This window comes from Lepidochelys kempii, chromosome 6, assembly GCF_965140285.1.
Source record: "Lepidochelys kempii isolate rLepKem1 chromosome 6, rLepKem1.hap1, whole genome shotgun sequence".
NCBI classification, from domain to species: domain Eukaryota; kingdom Metazoa; phylum Chordata; order Testudines; family Cheloniidae; genus Lepidochelys; species Lepidochelys kempii.
This window is the reverse complement of record NC_136385.1, coordinates 93,466,823-93,486,886: the sequence shown is the minus strand read 5'-3', so window position 1 is coordinate 93,486,886 and position 20,064 is coordinate 93,466,823. Positions and strand designations below refer to the sequence as shown.

At 43.8% G+C, this 20,064-nt stretch overlaps 1 protein-coding gene across 2 annotated transcripts in view; it reads left to right on the top strand.

Moving 5' to 3' along the window:
• SPTLC2 (serine palmitoyltransferase long chain base subunit 2) overlaps window positions 1-20,064 on the top strand; it is a 113,579-nt gene that overhangs the window by 3,563 nt on the left and 89,952 nt on the right. The window lies entirely within an intron of this gene.

Genomic DNA, 20,064 nt, shown 5'->3' with positions numbered 1-20,064 from the left:
GATTGTGGCTGTTTCTCTCAGGTCTTCTAGACCTTACTACTCTGCTTTTGTGACCTTCAGACTGGGTTAATGCAGTACACTTTGCAAGGAGCTACAGTTGAAAATCACTCAAAATTTTCCAGTGGTGCAGCATACAGGCAGGTTGGCAAGCTGACAGCTGAAAGGAACATATTACACCATCTTTTTGGTCATCTGTACTTGCTTCAGGGGGCTATTCAAGGCACTGACTTTGATCTCTAAGGTCTGATGACTTGGGTCTCGGCTATTAGTGTGATGCTTCTATTGCTGTATGCTGCAGTGACAGTTGAGCTCTGGAGCGAAGTCTGCAGATCAAAGTGTTGGGTTTGGATGGATATTCTCAGTGAAGGGCCCTAGATTCTGGAATGTACTTCTGCATTGATCTGTCAGAGCTGGAATTTGTTGATCTTTCAGGTGTACAGTAAAACCAACCTGTTCTTCCTGTGTTTAGGTGGCTGGATGTGGAATTGGATGTATCTTATTAATTAAAACAGAAAAATCAGAACTAGTAAATATCACATGTAACTGTTCAGCTGTTGGGCCAACTCCTGCTCCTTATTTACTTAGTCTGGCTTTAGATCAGTGAGATGGAAAGGAAAAGCTGTGTATTCCTTAATATATTCCCTGTGCTGTCTGCTTGCTTAATTATATGGACCTAAAAGTGCTACCTAGCTCGTACCACCCACTTAGCCTGGGTTATTCAGTAAAATCAGTGTTTCTGTGGGGTGCCCTCTATGCAGGGCCTTTTGGCAGTCTTTAAAACAAACTACATGCTCAGTATTTGACTGGAATGAAATTTTCAATTTTTGGGAACTTTTAACTTTAGTGAAAACTTCAAACTAGTATATAACTGTGCTTGGAGTTTTGATGCTTAATGTGACAGGATAAGTAGACAGAGAATTGGACTAATATATGATAAGAATAAAAGGAGAGCTGTTTGTTTTTTTTCCCTAGCCAGTTTGAGATTGCTGTTGTCTACGTTGAAGAAATCAGAGGATAGACCAGGGTGCTTTGTGTAACAGATCTGACACTTTTTGCCATCTGGTAATAGGGTTGCCAACTTTATACTCGCACAAAACTGAACACCTTTACCCCTCCCCTTCTCTGAGGCCCAGGCCCCGCCCCCGCTCACTCACTCATTTTCACCGGGCTGGCTCAGGGGGTTGGGGTGGGGCTGGGGATGAGGGGCTTGGGGTGGGACAGAGGGTTAATGTGTGTGGGGGGGTGAGGGCTCTGGCTGGGGGTGCAGGCTCTGGGGTGTAGGAAGGTGCTCTGGGCTGGGGCAGTGGTTGGGGCATGGCGTGTGGGCTCTGGGGTAGGGCCAAGGATGAGGAGTTTGGCTCTGCATGGCTCCTAGAAGCAACAGCATGTCCTCCCTCTGGCTCCTACATGGAGGCACAGCCAGGCAGCTCTACATGCTGCCCCGTCTGCAGGCGCCAATCTTGCAGCTTCCATTGGCCATGGTTCCCGGCCAGTGGGAGCTGGCGCTTAAGGCAGGGGCAGCGCATGGAGCCCCCTTGCTGCCCCTATGCTTAGGTGCTGGACGGGGGACATGCTGCTTCTTCTGGGAGCCACGAAGAGTCAAGGCAGGGAGCCTGCCTTAGTCCTGCTCTGCTGCCAGCTGGACTTTTAACGGCCTGAGCTGCTAGGGTCCCTTTTTCTTCCGGGCGTTCTAAAAGAAAATCAGACAGCTGGCAACCCTGTCTGGTAAGGAAGGAAGGTAATGTACTTCACAGTAATATATTTAGTGAAGGAAATTGGTGATGTTACATTGACAGGTAGCAACCAGGATGAGAACTGTGATTACTTTAGGATAGGAAAGTATTCAGCATCTTTTATCCTAAAACTCTTGTTCAGCTATACACATGGCAACTACTTCATTGCCCAAAATACAGCTGTATCTGGGAAAGTGGGGAGGACGACACTGTAATTATTTAACAATGAACAATGTCCAACAATTTAAAGCAGAAAATAAAGAGTACCTTAGCTAACTGAAGTTGCTGATTTAAAGTGTTTTATTGGTGGAATAGGCTTGGGATTATTGTGCCTTCTCTCGCTCAGAATAAAAAGTAGATGATAGGACAAACTAGATAAAATGGCTAAAAATAGTTCAGTTTCTCTTTGAGGTGTGCCAGCTGTAGAAACTGAAGCACGGTTTGTGTATAGAGGTTTGCCAGAGGATAAAATGTAACCAAAATTTTCAGTACTGGCTACAAATGTGTATGTTTGCGTGAATTAAAAGGAAAATGTAGTTAATGTTTGTGAGGGGGGGGAGGGAATGTGGAGGTAACATGACAATTCATCATGATGATGGCGGGCATTTTGCCTAAATGTAGCTTTCTTGTCCCATACTTCCCTTACCTGTTTTTTTTTTGTCGTTTAGATTATAAATTGTGTTTTAGTAGCACCCCATCTCTGATGTCTTGTGGCCTGTAGATGGTACCTCAGTACAAATAGTAGATATCATGTGAAGTTAAAATGACTGACTACTAATATTTATGATGCTTAATAATCCCATTCAGTCACTTTACTTTTTGACATTTTTTTCAAAGGCTTTTTGGTGATGGGACAGGTTATATTTTTGGCTAGTGCATTTGGAAGGGAATTCATGGCCTGAAGTTAGTGTGATTGGGCAGGGAGAGACATTTCACTTTTAGTTCAGTTAAATAGATTACAGCAGAAGCTGCTGGCCAAGGCATACCCGGAAATTGACTGTGCCGGAGGAAGTAAAAATTTCAGATTTTCATTTCCAAAATGTTTTAATCCGTAAAGAATCTCAATGCAATATCAGAATTGCATAGCTTTCGTTGTGTAAGGGTGACTCTAGACATCTGTTAATAGCAAGACACAAAGAAGCACAGCAGCTGAACAATAAGGCCTTGTGATTCCTTTTGGTGTTTGCCGTCACTGGATACTATGTTGAGACAGGAAAAATGTTCAGTTACTTGGTATAATCAGTTTATGCATGATGACCACTGAAATTATTACAGGTTGGAATGAAATAATTAGGTGGCTGGGTAATTATAGTTGGAATACTTGACTTATTCAGTGGTGCTCTGTGTTTTTTAAAAAAAATCAGTTGAGTGCTGCCTTGCAAAACTTGCCAACCTAAACACAAAATCTGCGTACTTACTGTTTACCATGACTGGAAAAAGCTCCATAGATCTTAATCACCTTCCACCCCACCCCTCAAAAAAAAAGCAAAACTTTCCTGCCCTGTGTGGTTGGCTGGGCTAGTAGTATTTTGCAAGGCTATAAAATTTCTGAAACCACTGGGATTTAGCTGAATCTCAAACCGTTACTTTTTTCCTAGGCTTTTAATTGAGTTGGTGATGAAGTTTGAAGTTTAAACCTCATAGTATATTGTGCTTTTGCTACTAAAAAATCTTTAAAAAAGAGAAGTGAAGCAGCGGTGAATTTTATTTTTATTTTCAAGAAAAAGCTTTCGTTTTGTGGTAAGGAAATTGTAGCAATTTGTACAAATGATTCATCCTTTCATCCCCTTCTGGTTATCCTGTTGTAATTCACTATGACTGCAGATGGACACAACTCCTACTAAAAAGACTTAGGCTGATATAGTATTTGGCATCTTGCTTCATTAACAATTCACAATGCAGGTGTGTTATAGCTGTTCTTTAAGAACTCCATTTGCTTCAAAACAGAATTCAAAATCTTTGTCCTAAAATACAAGGCACTTAATGGACTGGGAACTAGCTAGGTCAGAGACCCCTTTACTTTCAATCCTTCAAAATGGCTATACTCCACAGGAAAGATGCAACTTGACAGGCCCAGGTTATGTCTATCAGAAACTTAAAATGGCGTTCTAGGCAGTAAAACTCCTTTCCATGAAGATCAGACTGAGACCAAGCATGATGGTCTGCCACTCTCTACAACTCCCTATTCAATAAAGCTTCCCTCAATGAGCGCATCATTGTTGTTAAGGAAAGGAAAGGTCCTACACAATCCCACTCCTATGCCTTGAAAGAACAGAAGAGGGAAGAACCTTTTTGCTCTGGGATTTTATGCTGTGTAACTCTGTGCAGTGTGCATAGCAAAATGAAAGGTGAAGCATGAAATTTAAGATAAATACTGCCCTTATATTGACCTTATTTAATAACTTATTGAATTTTCAAGACATTATCTTCCTGCAATCACATTGTGTGTTGTAAATCCTAGACTTGTTTTGTGAGTCCCCGGGCTGTTTGGCTGTGTTGGGCATGGCTACTTATAGACGGGAAAGGAGACTGATGTTGCAGGGCTTCTCTTCTTAGCATAAGCGCAACGTGCCTCAGGTGGCAGTGGCCAGGATTCATCACCGAATTTGATCCTCTGGTTTGGATCATTAGCGTCACTGGTGCATACTGACTGGGAGTGCAATGTGACAGGAATCAAAAGCCAAACATAGTAGTATTGGCAGAGAACGTTAAGGGGACATGGCAAAGTTTCTGGGCAGCTGTCGTAATACAGTGAGCCCCACGGGTTTTGGAATTGGGGAAACTTGCCTTCTGTTCCCATCTTCTCTCCTGATTTTGGGCAAGTAACTAACTTAAAACTTGAATGCTTGAAAGTTAGGTACAGAAACATCCCCATTTAGGCACCTGAATAAAGGGGCTGATTTTTCTGAGGTGCTGAGAACCTACAGCTTGCATTGACTTCAGTTGCAACTGTGGGTGCTCAGTAGCTCTGAAAATCAAGGAACTTTAAAGTGTCTGAATATGGATTAAGGTGTTTAGGTTTGGGCACTCATATTTGCAAGTGTTGGCCTTCACCTCTCTGAGCTTTGGATTCATTGTCTTTAAAGTGGGAGTGGTAATGTTTACTTATCCACGAATAGCACTTTGAAATCTACTGATGAAAAGCCTTGTGGGAGTTCTAAGCACAGTGGACCCCATTTATCTGATCTGATTAGGATTGGAGGATTATCAAAAAATTGGGTAGTCAGGAGAATGGGCGGGGCTTGGGCTGTCAGCCCCGGGGGCGGCACTTGGTTCAGTTAAGATGGATAATGGAGACTCAGATAAACGGGGTTCTACTGTACTGATGATGCACTTCAGAAGGAAGTGAATTAAAAGTGTAATGGGCTACTTAACATGGAAAGAACAAAAAGCAGATGAAGGTTGAAAAATGTAAACTACCCTGCTTCCCTTTTGCAAGAGAGTAATCAATAGCACAATGACTAGAGAAATCAAGGAATGCAGGAGTGGGACCTAGCTTACCTCAGCGTATTCACACTGGCAAAGCCCAGAGAAACCCCAGAGTGCTGAAGGGCAGGCAGAAGTTTTGTAATCACTGGCAACTTGATGAATGCTTGAAAAGCGGGCATGGTTCCGGTAGAAACTTGTGAAAGGGCTTGTCTCAAGTCTGTATGCTGTTGTAGACAGGGACTCCCTTCAGCACTCTTTCCAGCATCATTGAATAAAGATGCAGTTCCCCACTTGCAGGAGGTGGGGAGCCCAGGGAATTATATCTGTATGTGCGATTGGTTAATTTGTTAGGGTGAAGGTTTTCCTTAGGGTACAGAGAGGGGGTGATCCTTGTGGCCAAACAGATGAGCTCAAATTATCCTCCCAATTTCCTTCCAAGTGGGAGGGAGTGACAGTTTAAAGAAATGCAGCATAGACTCTTTTTGGTGTTACTCCAGGGTGAGTTAAAGGTGGGAGGTGGAAGTGTTCATCTTAAAACCATCTTAAAACAAACTACTTAAAAATCACTTCCTCCCCTCAAGGACTGAACTCCCCATTTTCCTCTCGCAACAGTGGATTCCATCACTGCTCACAATGGATGGGCAGGGAGCCAACCTCATACCACCTTGGGCATTAATGAGGGCATAAGGAGTTGCTAGAGAAGTAACAATCTTAAATAGGGTCTTGGAAGGTTGAAAAGCCTTTTTAGTCACATCTAGCACTATGTGAATAACAGTTCCTCTCATCCTTCGCTTCCCTGCCAAGTTCTGTGTTCAGGTTTGTGTGTCCCTGTTAATAGTTAAATCTCCTCATAGATCCCTAGTTGTGTGTGTGTGTGTGTGTGTGTAGATCTCCGGAGAGGCATGTTTCTGAAAATGAGTTGAAGGACCATATTGCAGTTAAGGAATTCTGATGGGTGGAAGAAGAATGAATGAATTAAAAAGGGGAATATTTCTTATTGTAATAGAGCTAAGGGAGTGTGTACGGAGGATCTGATCTCATTCATGCTTAATGTAGATTATTCTATTTAGTACCTGAGTATAGCATCATAGTGTTAGAGAAAATAAAGGCCGGCAGTTTTCAGAACTAAAGGAGTTTGTTCTGAAGTATGCATGTGGCACAACAGGTGGGCAGATGGTCACCACCAAGGGAAAGTGGAAGAGTGTCTGTGCATCACACTGCTACCCCCCCCCCTTTTTTTCCCCCAGATATCTGATGTAAGCATGGGTTGCTGTTGGAGGGATTGGTAAAAGTGGGTTTTGGAGGAAGTGTTAGGAGAGGGGGAGGGTGGTTTTGCATAGGGGATCAAGGTCTAGAGTTTGCATGGGAAATAGCCTTTCCAGTGGCAAAATGGCCTAAACTGGAGCATATTTTGCCTTTGCAGTTTGTTCATTGTCACTGTACTTTTCTCTAAATCAGGTCGGCAACCTTTCAGAAGTGGTGTGCCGAGTCTTCATTTATTCACTCTAATTTAAGGTTTCGCATATCAGTAATACATTTTAACGTTTTTAGAAGGTCTCTTTCTATAAATCTGTAATATATAACTAAACTATTGTTGTCTGTAAAGTAAATAAGGTTTTTAAAATGTTTAAGAAGCTTCATTTAAAATTAAATTAAAATGAGGAGCCCCGGGCAGTGTGAGTGCCACTGAAAATCAGCTCGCGTGCCGCAGGTTGCCTGCCCCTCCTCTAAATGGTAAAAAAAAAAAAAAAAAAAAAAGCTAGTGCTGCTCTGGGAACCTATTCACAGTCGCCCTACTGTTGCCCAAAATGTGAGAAGAATTGGATGGCAATGACAGGACATTTTAATAAGCCAAGATGCCTTTACTCAACCTTCCATGGTAATTTGTTGGAATTTGATGATAATCTCACTTCAGTGAAGAAACTCTTGTGAACAAATATTTTCGGTAATGTTGCAACTCAGAGTGGGTGCGTACAGCCATGCGCTTTAGACCTGCCCCGTTGCCATGTTTTTGATGATATATTAAGGAGTGATCTTAAAAGCTAATCAAAGCTGGGTCTGGTCAGAATATGGATTTGGGGCCTCTAAGGAAAGGGCAAGATTCTGCAAGAAGTGGTGTTACTAATTCATAGGGCATGCTCTTCCCTTTGAGTAGTACTAAGGAATAGTTGGTACAACATAAAAAAGGTTCAGATAACTTCAGGTCATTAAAGATACTATAGCATTTCTGTCAAGAGAGGGGTAGCACCCGCTTCTTCGCAGTCAGCAGTGACTCTCAGCCAACATTGTAAAGCAGAAGGGTTTATTAGTTGTCTGGAACACAGCATAGAACAGTTCATGTTAGCACAGGAAGTAGGAACATTCAGCAAAGTCCATCTTGGGAGGGGGAGAGTCTAGGGCTCTGGATTCCCCCTTCTCCCAAGTCCCAAACCAGGAGACTGACTAGCTTCCAGCGGCCCACCCTTTGTCACGCCCAGTTCCCCTGGTCTCTTTCCTGGGCAAACAGGTTACCTAGCCTACGCCTCCCTTTTCAACTCAGTTGTAGCCTGCTGGCTCTTGCAAAGGGCCCTAGTCATCAGTTGCCAGGATACAGAGTGTCTGGCTATTGCAGAAGTGGGCAAACTATGGCCCGCGGGCCACGTCTGGCCCATGGGACCATCCTGGCCGGCCCCTGAGCTCCTGGCCCATGAGGCTAGCCCCCGGCCCCTCTCCTGCTGTCCCCCCCTCCCCCGCAGCCACGCGGTGCGGCATAACACTTTGGCGGCGGAGCTGCAGAGCCCGGCCTGACCCAGTGCTCTGTGCTGTGTGGCTGCCAGCCAGTGGTGCTCCAGGCAGCACGGTAAGGGGGCAGGGAGCATGGGGTGGGGTTGGATAGAGGGCAGGGGAGTGCAGGGGGTGGTCAGGGGCATGGATGGGGTCGGGGAGGTCAGAGGGCGGGGAACAGGGTTTGAATGGGGGTAGGGGTCCCAGGGTGGCAGGAAGGAGAGGTGAATAGGGCGGTGGGGGGCAGTTGGGGTGGGGAGTCTGGGGGCGGTCAGGGAGAAGAGGTGGTTGGATGGGGCAGCGGTCCCAGTGAGGGCAGTCAGGAAGGAGGGGGGCAGCTAGGGACAGGGGGTCCGGGGGTGGTCAGGGGACCAAGAGCAGGGCAGGGGGTGTGGATGGGGTAGGGGTCCCTGCGGGGCTGGCAGGGGGTGAGAAGCGGGGGGGTCAGATGGGGGCGGGGGCTGGATCATTCCTGGGTGTTTGGGGAGGCACAGCCTCCCCTAACTGGCCCTCCATACAATTTCAGAAACCCGATGCAGCCCTGAGGCCAAAAAGTTTGCCCGCCCTTGGGCTATTGTCTGGTCACAGGCAACTAGAGGCACTCCCACCTGCCTTCATGTAAAACATTAAGAAAATTCCCACTTCGTCACAGACTGTTCCACCGCTAAGCATGTGTTTGACACTGTTGTTGTATTCTCTTGTTTTTACTATGCTAAAAATAGTTGAATCAAGTATTGCCAAAAGCTTTTTTAGCTTTAAAGGGTAATTAATCTTAATAGTACACACGGACCAAGATTTTTAGAGATGACTAATGATTTAGGTAACCAGCCTGAGCATGGACCATGGAGCTTCCTTTTGTCTCTAAGGAGTTTGACCTGTATATATGGGCTGTCGATTAATCGCAGTTAACTCATGCGATTAACTAAAAAAAATTAATCATGATTAAACAATAGAACACCAATTGAAATATTTCGGATTTTTTTCTATATTTTCACCTATGTTGTAATTAAAATCAAAGTATATTATTTTTGATTATTGTAAACAAAAGAAATGGTATTTTTCAATTCACCTCATTGTAGTGCAGTCTTTGTTGTGAATGTGCAACTTACAAATGTAGATTTTTTTTTGTTACGTAACTGCACTCCCAAACAAAACAATGTAAAACTTCAGAACCTAGAAGTCCACTCAGTCCTACTTCTTGTTCAGCCAATCGCTAAGACAGAGAAGTTTGTTTACATTTATGAGAGATAATACTACTCTCTTCTTCTTTACAATGTCACCAGAAAGTGAGAACAGGCATTTGCATGGAACTTTTGTAGCCGGCATTGCAAGGTATTTACGTGCCAGATACGCTAAACATTCATATTCCCCTTCCTGCTTCAGCCACCATTCCAGAGGACATGTTTCCATGCTGATGATGCTTGTTTAAAAAAAAAAAATGCGTTAATTAAATTTGTGACTGAACTCCTTGGGGAAGAATTGTATGTCGCCAGCTCTGTTTTACCTGCATTCTGCCATATATTTCATGTTATAGCAGTCTCGGGTGATGACCCCAGCACATGTTGTTCATTTTAAGAACGCTTTCACTGCAGATTTGACAAAACACAAAGAAGGTACGAATATGAGATTGCTAAAGATAGCTACAGCACTCGACCCAAGGTTTAAGAATCTGAAGTGCCTTCCAAAATCTGAGAGAGACGAGGTGTGGCACATGCTTTCAGAAGTCTTAAAAGAGCAAAACACTGATGCGGAAACTACTGAACCCAAACCACCAAAAGAGAAAATCAACCTTCTGGTGGTGGCATCGGATTCTGATAAAGAAAATGAGCATGTGTCAGTCTGCACTGCTTTGGATTGTTATCGAGCAGAATCAATCATCAGCATGGATGTATGTCCCCTGGAATGGTGATTGAAGCATGAAGGGACATATAAATCTTTAGCACATCTGGCACATAAATACCTTGCAATGCTGGCTACATCAGTGCCATGAGAATGTCTTTTCTCATTTTCAGGTGACTAAACAAGAAGCAGGCAGCATTATCTTCTACAAATGTAAACAAACTTGTTTGTCTGAGCGATTAGCTGAACAAGAAGTAGGAATGAGTGGGCTTGTAGGCTCTAAAATTTTACGTTTAATTTTTGAATGCAGTTATTTAATACATAATTCTACATTTGTAAGTTCAACATTCATGATAAAGAGATTGCATTACGGTACTTGTTTGAGGTGAATTGAAAAATACTGTGTTTTGTTTTTTTACAGTGCAAATACTTGTAATCAAAAATATTAGGTGAGCACTGTACAGTTTGTATTTTGTGTTGTAATTGAAATCAATATATTTGAAAATGTAGAAAACATCCAAAATATTTAAATAAATGGTATTTTATTATTGTTTAACAGCGTGATAAATGGTGATTTTTTTAATCGCTCAATTAATCACTTGACGGCCCTAATATATACAGCTGTTGAAATGCGGCAGAGCAGTATTTCTGAATGTTGGTGTCAGCATTTTAAAAATTTGCCTGCAAGTCTTGCTGCTGTGTGGTGTGTTCTGTGGGGCGGGTGTTTGTTCAGGAAAGCTTTCACTTAGTTGCTGTTTCAGACATGAATATGCTGATTTTGTTTCTGCAGAGACATCTCCTAAGAGGAGTTTGCTGAGAAATGCTTCTTTGGGAGCCACATCTTCATGAAAATTGAACAGTAAAGCTGGCAGTGGAAATCTTTTTCAGTGTACCAAGTTAACCACAGCAGCTGTGTAAAGCAGACTTATTTGGGATAAAAACCTAAGACTAAGATGTAGTAATTAAAAACAAATTGATTATAAAAACAGCCTTTCCACAACCCAGTGATCTGTAAAGAAGGCATTGAAGACACAATCACACTTTTTCAAATTTGTGTAGAGGTGCAAAATGCAAATACCGCTGGAAAATTTTTTAAAAAATCATGTTGCGTAAAGAGGGCATTGGGATTAGCTCATTCCTTACATAGCTAGAAATCCCATTGACTTCAGTGGACTTTTGCCCAGATAAGGACTTTAGGGTCTGGCCCTTACAGAGTATCTTTGGCAGGGTGTCAGAAGTTCATAGCACGTGCATTATAGTCTGATGTGTACATGGCACATGGATTATTAGAACAATTCCTTTCTAGCTCTTGTCAGATTGTGACATTTTGATACTGAATCAAAAAACATATGCAAACTAAGACAAGTTGGAGAAAGTTGGTTTGACATATTGCAGGCTACAGTGTCCTTTGAACGTGCTATTTTAATTGACAAGCTATCTTTCAAGAAGTCTCATTGAGATCGTTATTGCTTAGTGTGTGGGCACTCCTCACAAAGCATGACTTCCTTGCAAAAAAGACCCGCTCTCTTGTAGGGGGGAATTGCTTATTTGAAGACAAGTGTCTTGACAAAGTTTGTGCCAATTTAATTTTAAAAAAAATTTTGTTTTTAAAAAAACATAATTAAATTGGTAAGTGTAGAGTACAGTTTTATTGCTGAAAAAGTGTTTTTAGCTGGTTTCTGTCAACTTAAGTGTGTAGACTAAGACAAGTTTTATACAGATCATAGAATCATAGAATATCAGGGTTGGAAGGGACCCCAGAAGGTCATCTAGTCCAACCCCCTGCTCAAAGCGTGAGTGTCCACACAATGGTACAGACATCACTGAATTGATATAAAAATAACACCTTCAGTTATATCAGTACAGCTCTGTGCAGGCAGGCTTGGACATGGTTCAGTTTGGGTTTGTGCAAATGGGGTGAAAACATTTTGGTGGCAAATATAGTGGGGTTTTTGTTTTTTTGTGGGGTGTTTTTTTTTTATTAAATGCTTTTCATATTTGAAGTCTCACTGACTAGATAGCTGCAGGAGTTAGGGATGGAGTTGACTGATGAAGTAAACACAATATTGCAGGAGGTATTGGCTTTGGGGTGCTGCTCAGTGAGAATTGCCATTTAATATTGCAATCCCTCTTGGAGCTGGCTCACTTGGCTGGCTTTTTAGCAAGTGATTGCCTTATAGACCTGGAGTGCCCCCTCCCCAATGCACTCCTCTGAGTTCTGCATGCCAGGAACTCTTCTGTCTATAAAAAAAAATATTTTGAATGCCGAAATCCTTCATATCATGCAGCTAAAAAGAAAATTGCCAGGCTCTTAGCGAAATCTCTGCAGTATGTGTGGTAGTAAGAAGCTAATACATTTTAATAAGATTCCAGGAAAGAGACTGTTCTAGCAGAAATGATCCTGTGGATGGGGGCATTTAAATAGAATCTGCCATTTTCAGCCTGTTCCTATTCCTGCCGGCAGAAAGGAGTGAAACCATCTCTTTAATGCAAAAAGTGATTGCATGGTATGTCTTGGACACCAGTAGTTAGTATAACCGCAGCCCTTTATTGTGCATTGCTTTCAGAGCAGCAGAAGGGAAAGCCCAGCCCTGCAACAAGATTAGGTTCAATGCTGAATTGTTCTACATCTTTTGTGTCCTCAAAAACCTTTATATAAATCTCCAATAAACTCCTCTTCCAACCCCTCTGTGTGACATCTTGGCTACTGACCTCCATTGCCTTCTTGTCATTTGGCCTCTTCCCCTCCAAATACTAACATGCAGTAGTTTTCTGCACACCATTTAAACCTTTCCAAAAACTTGCTGCTTGTGTCACCAGCCACCATCTGTTCCCCTCTTCTTCCACACCTCTTGCTCAAAGAGCTTAAACTGGTGCTTCGGGTGGTTCTCCTCAATTCCATCCTGGATCCAGTCCAGTCTGCCTTCTAGGTTCTCTATTCCACTGAATCTGCTGTTGCTAAGGTCCTGAAAGTCCCCCTTGGCGAGTCTGTATTCCACTCTCATGATCTACAATCTCTCTGAGGCTTCTGATACTGTGGACCACTCTCTCCTCAACATCCTGTCCAACCTCCTTGCTTTTAGTGGCATTGTCACCTACTTCAAACTGCTTCTTCAGCACCTCTTGCTTTCTTTGGTGGTCCCACACGATTCAGTTCTTGGTTCCTTCCTCTTCTCCTTCTATACTTCATACTTGGCAGGGCTTATCCTCGTACAGATCCAACAGTAATTTCTCTGCTGATGCCTCTCAAATGTTCTTCTCTATTTCTGTCCTGTTCCCTTTGGTCCAGTTTCAGCCTGTTTCTGATGCTTCCTCCTTTATGTCTCACTGACGTCTCCAGTTTTACCTGGTTCAATCACAGCTTGTTGCCTCCTAAACTAAAGCCTCTTCTCTTCATTTCTCCATGGCTGTTGACACTAATGTCATCCCAGTCAGTCTGGGATTGTTTGACTTCTCCCTGCCCTTCCTTTGCATATCGCTGTACCCAAATCCTGCCATTTCTTTCTCAGATTAAGCTCTTGCCCATCTTCCATGCTGCCCTGTTCAAGGAAAGACCTTCCTATCCAAGATGAGTATTAGCATCTCATTCAAATCCTTATATATTCCATTTCTTTCACAATGCCCTCAAGAAGTGATCTTATAATTAAGAAAACCAGCTAAGTCAGTAGTTCACAAACATTTGTACTGGTGACCCCTTTCACATAGCAAGTCTCTGAGTGCGACCCCCTCCTAATAAATTAAAACCAATTTTTAATATATTTAACACCATTATAAATGCTGGAGGCAAAGTGGGGTTTGAGGTGGAGGCTGACCGCTTGTGACCCCCTATGGGGTCCCAACCCCCAGTTTCAGAACCCCTGCTCTAAATTATCCCAACTTCTAGATTTTCCTGTGCAGCCCCTCTTCTGTGTCTCTTCTAGGCTGAAAGCTCTTCCGGGCAAGGGCAGCCTTTGTTTGTTACTGTACAGTATTGAGCACATTGTCGTTAAACAAATGCGTCTGGAAGAATGTGTTTATTTTAACTACATGTGGTAATTTAGTGTCAAAATATGGTCCTGTAAAGACAGGGACCCTTCCCAGAGACTGAGGACAAACTCAGAGGGAGGAAAGTTGGGAGGAATGTAACAAACCAGTGAAGTTATTGTTAATGTTGGTTTCATGGATTGCATTTTTGTTAACTTAATGAACACTGCAGTGAAGGGGAGTTTTCCAGGAAGTCACTAAATACCAAGAATTGCAAGGAGCTGCATTGAAGACCAGGAGATTAGCTGGAGGCTGCTAAGGGGCCTCTTAGGTTGGTGTCTTGAATGAATGGGGGCTGGAGTGGAGTTGTTAAGAACAGAGACCATTTGTTTTTGGTTAAGAATCTCTCATACAAACCATACAAGATCCCTACAGTCTTAGGGAGTAATTGAAAATAATTGCAGATGGGGCAGGGTCTGGGGTATAAGAAAGGGCAGGAAGGATTTGAGCATCTCAAGTTAGGAGGAATTAACTTTCTGCCTATGTAGATCTCTGAGGTCTTAGTCCTGCTAGCAGCTGACTGTTTTTTTTAAAGTATTATAAATTCACAAGTAAAACCTGACATTATTTGAAAGAGAAACTGTTCTTTAAAACACTAAGATTGTGTTCAGCAATATTGTGAGAAGCTCAGGCTACATGTATGCAACCTACACTACAAATGCAACCATGTCAGGGAGTTTGGTGACCTTGTGGTATGGACTAGGACTTTAACCATGTTTTGTAAAGGTCCAGACTGCTCCCAACTGTCCTGCAAACTGGAGTTGTGTTTGGAACCAGGTTAGGGGACAACAAAGTTGTAACTAGGCTCCCTGTATTTGTGGGACCTAACTTCTAGTTGTTTGTAACTAGCTAGTGAAATTATTGGCTCTACATGTGGCTTGTCTGTACACCAGGAGGTGGTTATTGTAGTTTCTACACTTGCTCGCAGTGTAGGCCAGCATGTAATTGCCTTCCTGTAAACAGCTTGTAATGCTTTTATTTTTGCAGAGTTGATGGGACCCCAACTGTGGTTTTGTAATCAAGTTGGCTGGTCATCTCTCCTCCCAGCTCTCTGTGCAGTAGGACTTCCCAGAGTAGTGGTGCTCCTCTGGGCAATGTTAGTAGGTCACGCTTTCCCCTGAATGCACTGACACAGACATGACTAGGTGAAGTGAAGGAAGTAGACACAAACTGGAGTGGCACACAGTTTTCCTGAATGGACACCACACAGCTGTGTATAATGGGACCAGATGAGTATATCCTGATTGCAAAACCGTGATTTTTCCTTGCATTGTGTATAGGACCTATGGTTTCAACATATCAGGTCCCAATCCTACTCACTCTAAAGTCAGTAGAAACACTCACTGATTTCTGTATGGCAAATTAGGCCTCTCGACCACACGCCAGCTTTTCTCTCTTGGGTTCTCAAAAGGAATTTGCTGCTCATGCGCAGTTGGCTTAGAGCTGAAGACACACGCATTTTTATTTGGAGGTTGGCTGTGCAGATGCAGAGACCCCTTTTTTCCCCATGAATGCTTCGTATCTAAACTTGGACCACAAACTTCCTTTCTAAGGGCAATTTTAAATTGTATTTATTTACATGCATTCATAATATGCTTGTTGAAATGTCTAAGGAATGTTTTTAATCAGTCTCTTTCTAGTCTTACAACGTTCAAACATGCTAATGTTGAGGGGGGAAAATTTTTTCCCCCTAAACTGACATATAAGCACAGTACTGTGCTTCCAAGCTGTGCTCTTGGCTTGGGTGGGTCTCCAACTGATGCAAATATCCCCAAAGATGATCCACCCACTGCATTCCTAAATGAAACTTCTGTGTTCTGGAAGTACAGACAATGGTACTGTGATTTCTCTGGTTCTTGTTCCAATATGGCAGTTGTCAGAAAGAACAGGCCTCTTTAAAGTTTTACAGATTGTGATTATTGCAGCCTTGTTGATGTGATACTTTCATTTAAAATTTGATGTCGAGATTTTTTTTCCCCAAACAGATAAAACCTTTGCCACTGGCCAGAATTTTGTTCTCATACTTGTTGGGTCTAGCCTTTCATTTCTTTCCCAAGTTACTGCTGCCTCAACTGGCAAAGACTGAGATTAAAGGCTCGTTTGTGATAGACTAACTCTTGGGACTTCAGTATGAAGTTGTTACATTGATCCTTCTGCGGCTGTGGCTGACAGAGGCATCAGCCATTAAATAGTTAACTGTGTACATTATAGGCATGCATATATATTTCCTGTCCTGTCTTACTGAACGTTGGACAACGGTACGTTTCAGATTTCCTGACCTATGTGTTTGTCTTTAGACAACAGTGCGGACATGTCAGTAGAAGTCTGCCTATTGTGCTTTTTTCCCCAATGGGTCATACTCGCCGCAACCCTTTCTTGATGGGTGGATGTGCCTGCCATTCACTTCTTGTCTGAGGGTTGTAGCTGTATTTCCGCTATTGGCAACTATCAAATATCTGTCCAAAAATACATGCCTCATACTTGGCTGGAGGCTCCAGAGAGATTTTGGCCACTTTCTCCACTCCTTCAGTGTCCTTGTATTGTCCATGTTGTCAAGGTGGTGTTACTGTGAATACAGGCACTTACTGGTAGCAAATGTCTCTTCTGTATCCCACCTTCTTGCTAGTCTCCCAGCTACTCCCACATATACCCAGAGACATCTGTCGTATCACACTAGGATCTAAGCACTTTTTCAGAATTTATATTCCAATATGTAGCCTAAACCTGGATGTTCCTGCTAGTACTGTCTCTTTCCCAATGCAGAGAAGGAGGTGGTGGTGTGGAAGCTATGGCAAAGAGATGGATCTTAGTTTGTCTGAAAGCAATAAGGTTTGTGGTCCTTTTTATCCCATGCCATGATTCTGGGCCCAGCCCCTTGAGAAGGCTCTATCTTCCACACTCACAAGTATCTTTCCTTGACTCTTTGGAGTACTGATGTCAAGTTAGGTGTGGTGGCCCAGGCTTTCTACTTTCTGACTGGTCTATTGGCTTTGAAGATCAAGACCTGGATGTTAGACTTAGTCCAAAATTCTTTCCGGGATCAGTGTAGTAGTTAAAATTCAGTACTGTGCTCACAACATCCCATGTTGATGAGCAGGTTTCCTGCTCTGATTTGTACCAGCTGAAGCTTGTTTGTTCAGTCCAGTCTTATTTGCAGGCATTGTGCATTGCAGTAATCAGCCCTGGAGAGCATGAATCAGTGGATCACTATAGCTAAGTTTTAGTTTTTCATGACTAGATGGAGTCTCTTGGTCAGCCTTTGTCAAACATTTCGGTGCTAGGGGGATACATACTTGTGGGGAAGCATAATATTTATGATCCAGTTAGAGCAGAGGTGGGCAAACTATGGCCCACAGGTCATATCTGGTCCGCGGGACCGTCCTGCCTGGCCTGAGCTCCTGGCCAGGGAGGCTAGCCCCCGGCTCCTCCCCCGCTGTCCCCCCTCCCCTGCAGCCTCAGCGCGGCGCAATGCCAGTGCTCTGGCCCACCGCTCCTACCGGGCCAGGCCAGGCCAGGTGGCAGCATGGCTGCGAGCTGCCGCTCTGAGTGGCGTGGTAAGGGGGTGGGGGGTTGGGTTGGATAAGGGGCAGGGGGTGCCAGGGGCAGTCAGGGGACAGGGAGCAGGGGATGGTTGGATGGGGCGGAGGTTCGGGGGGGGGGGTGGTCAGGGGATGGGAAGCAGGGGGGTTGGATAGGAGGTGGGGTCCCGGGGGGCAGTTAGGGGCAGGGATGTGGATAGGGGTCAGGGTAGTCAAGGGGCTGGGGGGAGGGAGGGGTTGGATAGGGGGTGAGGTCCTGGGGGCAGTAAGGGGACAAGGAGCAGGGGAGGTTGGATGGGTCGGTGGTTCTGAGGGGGGCAGTCAGGGGGCGGGAAGTTGGAGGGGGCGGATGGGGGCAGGGTCCAGGCTGTTTGGGGAGGCACAGCCTTCCCTACCCAGCCCTCCATAAAGTTTCACAACCTGGATGTGGCCCTCGGGCCAAAAAGTTTGCCCACCCCTGAGTTAGAGGTTTCCAAGACAGGGAATCAGTAGTTCTGTGTGTTACAAAATTCATCTTTCAGCATTTATGCTGTTGATGCATTGCAGGTCACCTAGTATGGGGACAGTGAAACTAGAGTTCAGTTTCGTTTCTTGCATTTCCTGACCTAGACCGGGAAGGCTTGTATCAAACAAACTGGGTTTGCTGAGCTCTTTGGTCAAGTGGGTCTTTAAAAGAGGCTGGAAGGAGAATGGCATCTGGAGTGGGTGAAAAAACGAAGTAGAAATTGAAAATTTAGGGTACAGTACAGGGATACGTGGCTGGGGTGTTGTAAAAAGAGCTCAGATGTGGGTGCTTTTAAAGTGAAGATAAGAAGCCCTCACTTCTTGAAGTGGATGTGACATGGTCCTTTACCCTTTTTATACCACCCTCATCCAAGAATCTTAAAGTGCTTTACAGAATTAAATCTCAAAGCTGTTCTCGGGGGGGGGGGGGTAGCTCTGTGTTATCCCCACTGTGCAGATTGGGAAACAGACACAGAGGAAGTGTCTTGCTAGGGAAACACAGCAAATCAATGGCAGAGCTGAGAATAGAACCCTGGTGTCCTGACTCCCATTCCTATGCTCTAGCCAAAAGGCCCTTACTTCCATGGTATAGGATGGGAAGCCAGATGTGGTCTTGGAGAAAGAGGAAGATCTGTACTGGCACCAGAGTTTTGCAGTTCTGCTAAGTGTTCTGCATCTTTCTGCAAATAGATCGGGTGAAAATCTTGTGCCAAAAGAGTATTGCATTCCAAATACTCTTTCTCCTAGAAGGCGGAGCACTGGCTGGGGACACAGGAAATTATGGGTTCTGGTTTTGTCTCTTCTACTGACTGGTGGAGTTTCTGTGCCGTTCACAACCATACTGCTGGCCAGGGCCTCGTATCCCTAACCTGGCGGCCAGTTTTGTTTGCCCATTTTAAAATGGGTAACATTGCACAAGGTCATTTTGGCAGATCTGGGAATAGAATCTTGGTCTCTAGTATGGCAGACCCAAGTCTCACCCACCTCCTCACAATGGCTTTCTGAACAAATATGCCAAATGTTTATGCTTGACTAGGTCTGTAACCACTGCTCTAACCACTAGACAGCTTTGCTCCCAGAGCCTGGAGTAAAACCTAGGAATCCTGATACCTGACATCCCCATCTTGTCTCATAAGTAGTTGTACAACATATTGGTAAAAGTGTCTCTGGCCTCCCTCGAGGGGCTGGCTCATGTAGAGGGTAATAGCCTATTCCTTCAATTGGTTACTACTCCAGTTCAAGCGGAAGAAGTCTGTGCTGTATATCTAAAGGCCCAGAGTTTAAACTCTGCTCGTGGTCATGTGGGGAGAAATAGTTTGTAATTAAAGACCGTATACCCAAAAAGGGGCCGAATTAAGATTGCATGGGTAACATCAGTGCTGGCATTTCAGTGTGTGTGTGTTTGTTTTTTTTATATGCTTGCTTTTGCAACTGTAAGTCTAACACAGGTTTTTTATATGCGAAAGACCTCCTAAGTAGCACTTACTGAGGGACAGGTGCCTTAAAATATTGCAAGTGAGCTACAGAGCCTTTTACCTGTAGGTCACCAGTTTGAACCCAGTCCTGTTCAGTAGGGACTGAAAGCTGTTCTCACCTAATATGGAAGTTGGCTGATTCCTACACTGGGATGAGTTTGAATCTTGGTTCCAGCTCTGACATCACAAGTTCACCACCATTATTTGTACTAATGAGCAGATTTGTCAAAGAATTATTTGAGTCGTAAGGACTGAACTAACATCATCCCTTTCACCAGCAGAAGTAGTCTTTCTCCTCCCTCACCCTCATCAAGGCTGAACTATGCTGGCAGGACAGTGTGTGTGGGAAGCTTGCCCTGGTGTTGCCCTATATATAGATAGATGTCGTTCACCAGGGTTTTCAATCTGGCAGTCACCCTTTCAACTGGGACTAAATTCACACATCTGAGATGATGTTGATGGTTATATGCAAAAATTTAATGTGCTAATTTACATAACTTGTATAAAATGTCACACTGAGTTGCACAAAACTTGGACATGCTGGAAGCAAAAGAGAAGATGAAGCTGAGGCTAATAGTTGGGGATAGTGTCCTTTATCAAGAGTGGTTGTCATTAATGCTTGACCCAGGCTGAAAATGCTTGGTTCTTTGAACTGAGTAAAAATCTTGCCCCAATACCGCTGGACATCTCTAATCTAGCAGCACTCTCTGAAAACAGATTTTTTTTTTTCCATTCTAGTAACTTCTAATTCCAGTTTTA